General features: G+C 38.4%; 1 long non-coding RNA gene across 2 annotated transcripts; it reads left to right on the forward strand.

Annotated features, from left to right (window-relative positions):
• Window positions 1–423: 423 nt before the first annotated feature.
• Window positions 424–4,456, forward strand: LOC125780685 (uncharacterized). 2 transcript variants are annotated; one of them, XR_007423957.1, is made up of 6 exons: window positions 424–1,382; window positions 2,474–2,624; window positions 3,096–3,162; window positions 3,640–3,779; window positions 3,890–3,997; window positions 4,103–4,456. It is a non-coding gene; the product is annotated as an uncharacterized LOC125780685 (long non-coding RNA). The 2 variants fall into 2 exon arrangements; XR_007423956.1 differs by having other exon boundaries at window positions 426–1,382; window positions 3,659–3,779; window positions 4,103–4,455.
• The last annotated feature ends 201 nt before the right edge of the window (window positions 4,457–4,657 follow it).

Raw genomic sequence — 4,657 nt, forward strand, 5'->3', positions numbered from 1 at the left:
AGATTTCTTTTCAACTACAGAATTACCCCTCAAACAACAACAGGTTTATCACCTGTGTCCAGGAGATTGAGGTGTACACTGGATTTGCTCCGCCCTAATAGCAAGGCAAAGATTCTACAAAAAACAAACAAAGCAAAAAGAAAAGCATGTTGAAAAGAGCAAATGGCTCAGCTTTTCACCAGGAAATGAAGTCTGCATACAGAACTACAGTTATGGACCTAAATGGATACCGGCAGTAATTGAAAGCTGCACCGGACCTGTGTCTTACACTGTAAGGACTGGAATGCCGTCTGATGTCACTGGAAGGATGGTAGTCCACCCACCTTCCTAGCTTGTAGAACACATGTGTCAAACACAAGGCCCGCGGGCCAAATGTGGCCCGCCACGTCCTTTTATGTGGCCTGCGAGAGCTTGTAAGATCTTAGTGTCTATAATAAATAGGTCAGAAGCGTGCTTTGACCAAAAACTACATTTCCCACAATGCTTGTCGATTGTGTTACCCTCGAAGTTACGGCTTACTGTCACCACACGGCAGTGTAGTCATTGATGTGGAAACCCTGCCGGAGGGAAGGCGTAACTTCGCGGGTGGACATACAAATGTTGATCCCATAATGTCCAGAAAAAGAGAAGTTGATGCAGACGGACGGCTGTGCTTCAAGGCAAAAGACCGGTATGCCTTTTGTGTTACGAAGAGTGTTACTGACCAAAATAAACGCTTTTTAGGAGAGATATAATAGTTTTAATGACGTTAATAAACATCACAGTGACAGCGCTAGTCACAGTTTCACCGCAGCAAAGGACGAGGATGTGAATCACTTATCTAACCAACCAGTACTGATTTCTGCCCCCAATAACCCTTTCAATAACCTCCAATAGCCTTTAATAGTCTTCAGTAGCCTTCAACAGTCTAACCTTGCAGCCGTGGTGTGTCCACTAAACTCCGTAGTTATAAACATCATGAGGTTAGCAGCGCGCTAACTGACCTGTTTATAATGTAATCCGAGCAGTGACTCCGTGACGGCTGCTGTTAGCTGCTTGGGCTGAAAGATGAACTGTAGAGAGCTGTATTATCTGGTTAGTGGGGTTAAAACCTTTATTTCATACACGGAAGAACTTAAAATTTTTAAAAACGCTCCAGACTGGCTCAGCTGATCCCTGTAGCCCGTGGCTGGAGGAGCCGCTCGCTGCAGCCTGTAGGAAGGCGGAGTTGGACATCCAACCCCGCCCACATCCAACTCCGCCCATGTCCAACTCCGCCTTACGTCTAAAGCAACACCCACCTTACGTCCGTCACGAACGCCTACATTTACTCCCGGTAAACAGGAGTTGTAGCCGAGAAAGCAGCTAAAGCATCTATCTGATTTATATCTCCGGTTATGGCGGTAAGTACAAATATTGAGTTATTTTTTAAGTTAACAGAGCTATTTTTATAATGTCCTCTTGTTTTTCTATATTATATTTTATGAATAAACGGTGAGTCGTTGATACGCACATGAAGGTTCTACATCGGCGCCTGTACCATGTGGTTTGTTTGCTTCTAGCTAGTCACAGCGGTATTGCCGTTTTTTTTTTGATGGATTAGAATTGCACCCAGTCTTGTCTAATTCAAACTTTAGTTATCTTACCTTCTGTTTTATGGGCTAAAATGCTACCAATTAATGGTATCACAGATAAACTCTCATAGCTAGTAGTGAGCTAGGCATCAGTTTTGTTTTTAAGGCATAGCTAGGGGTTATAGTCAGCTAACCTAAAAAACTGTTTAAACTGTCTATACAAGAAGTTAATTGGCTAACAAGATAGCAAGATAATCTAGCTAACTAAAATTGGTTCAAAGTCTTAGTCATACAAATAAATATTTGAAGATATCAATGCTTAATCCTCCTATTTAATTTGTCAGGAATAGCAATGGTATTCCCGGGTTAATTTGACCTGGTTCATTTTTAATTATCCAAAATATTTCTGAAACCAAAATAATCCTAACCAGAAGAGTAAATATTTAATAACTAACTCCATTGCTGATTGTTCTATCAACATTTAGTACAATAGTGTACAATAGAGGTAATAGTTCAATTAGGATAATTCACTTGTTTTTCCATTTTAAAAAAATCTTACTTTTTTTTTTGTTTTACTACTTTGTTACTTTTAAACGACCAACAAAATATTTTTACATATAAATGAAACATAACATTACAATTTCGTTTTAGTTTTAGTTTTTGCACGGGGTTGTTGCAAATATGAAATTAACCATTTTCATGTTATATGTTAATTATACAAATAAAGGCAAGCTGAAGACGTTTCATACAGAAAAAATACTTTTACTATCTTACTAAATGGATCAATTTGACCCGTAACGTAACAGGAGGGTTAAGTCGATGCACATTTATTACCTTTGTACTGAATGTAGTTACAATTAATGTGCACCGATATAGTAATTGTAAGCTCATGTTGTGTTTTGTTGCTTTCTGTTTTACAGCATCCAACACATGTCCAGGCCACTCCTGACCCTTCACGGTTTGGCCAGTGTGGTGTTTTCAAATGCCCCTGCTTCAGTTTTGACACTGACCAGCGATTTAATAACAGCCTACATCTACAAAACCATATCAAACAAGCAGTCGAGAATAACGGTATGGGGAAGTATTTCTTTAAACAGAGAGAGAGATATTGATTTTATTGGCTATAACAAATAAACATGTAAATGTAATATCTTGAATCAACAAATGCACTTACATCTTACACTCAATTGATGGGCATAATGAGGTGAAGAATATTAATATTTATAGGCTTAATTGCATGTTGTGTGCATTTTGGTCTTACAGTTTCCTTCATCTCTAAACTGCACACCTACAGCACACTTTTATTGTGTCTATTGCAGCCATACAATACTATGCAAAGACCAGTTCAGACATCATGTATCTCTGTGCAGCAGTGCAACCAAGACCACTATAGCATAAGTGTTTAATCCACAGACTGTTGCTACTTCTGATGCACGTCCAGCTCCCCCTCTGCCAGCTACTCCTGATACACCTTCTCCCAGTTCTGGTCTTGCTTCCTCTGTGCATGGTATTAATTATATTAATTATTATATTTTCTCTCAGGAAAGTTCAGCGTGTTGAACGTGTGACTGATGAAGGAGATAGAATGGGCAACGTCTCCTTTGAACAGGTGTGAGGGTGTGGATGTGTGTTTTTTATTTCGGGTTAATTTAACTGGGCCATTTAAAATGTTTTACTGTTGTGGTTTGTTTTCAAAAGTCTGAATTGGGCTGAAAAGATAAATTGACATTATTTGAAATTTCAACTTGACCTAGTGTTGACTAGTCATTTCAAGGGCATTTGAAGCCCATAAGCTATTGGAGAGCTATCATTTTAAAGGGATAGAAAAGCAGAGAGCTGTTTTGGTACGTTAAGGCAGAGATTAGTCAACAGAATGACGCTGACTACAGTCTTCAGGCAAAAATGCTAGCCATTCCTACAGTAATCAGAGATTGGGGATATGATTGAAATAATAAGTGCCAACTCAGATTAATAGAATACCAAAATAGTAATTGGTTGCAGCCTTAGAATGTTATCTGGTCATTTTTTTCAATTACTATAATTTTCATGAATCAAAATCTACATGCTTCTATAATGTTTTTCACAGATGCCCCTTATTCTCATAGATACAGTTCTGGAAGAGGGTGACAAAGCTTTTTTAAAGCTGTCACTGGTTTGTCGTCTCTTCCGGGACATTGTTTGGACAACAATCATTCCGGGCCCGGGCACATTTCGAGTGGCTTGACAGTAAGCATGATATTTCAGTACAGTTAAGATGTTTGTTTTCCCTTAGAAAAGGAATTACACTCACTGATTTTAAAATCATTTTAAAATTCTTGATTTTTTTAAACCTACAGGTGTAGTGCCATGAAAACATCACAGTGCTGCATGTAAAGACGAGTTTCGCAGGATGTACGAACTGCAGTGCTGCCAGAACTGTCAAACTTATAAAGACTACATACTGGGTATGTTTGTTCTAAATAAATTGATAATTTTTAAGGTATATTTAAGGTATTGGGGCTTGAGAGATTGTTACTTTGTGAAAGTGTGTGCTTTTACTTATATTACAGGCTACGTTGGGCATGGGAGACGAGGGGAGCTTGTGGCATTTTACAGCGAAAACGAGCACCCTGGATTCTGCAGCCAGCTTCATGAGTGGCTGGGTGTTTGAGTGGCTGGGTGTGTGAGTGGCTGGGTGTGTGAGTGGCTGGGTGTTGCATTTTTAAATAAAGACTTCTGTATTTGTTTGACCAAAGCATGTAACCAAACATTTTAAAGGCTAGTGTGCCAATAAATGCCAATAAAGATATTGTATTAGCTTGGACAAAGTGTTTGTAAATGGAGTTAATTTCCCTGGGAACTACTGTCAGCCATACAAAATTGGGAGAGGAGAAGCAGGAGAGGGATATCATTATTATTATTATTATTATTATTATTATTATTATTATTATTATTGACAAAATAGCTATGTATACATATGATATTTTAATTTCTGAAACCACAGCATTTGATATATTGTACTCTATCGTTATACACTATCCAGCATACCATTATTACCACCTGCTTGTTTCTGCTTCTATTATTCTTTTTTTTAGCTCCAATTAGCATCTAGGACACTTTAGTTG

The sequence above is a fragment of the Astyanax mexicanus genome, chromosome 13 (genome assembly GCF_023375975.1).
Source record: "Astyanax mexicanus isolate ESR-SI-001 chromosome 13, AstMex3_surface, whole genome shotgun sequence".
NCBI lineage: Eukaryota > Metazoa > Chordata > Actinopteri > Characiformes > Acestrorhamphidae > Astyanax > Astyanax mexicanus.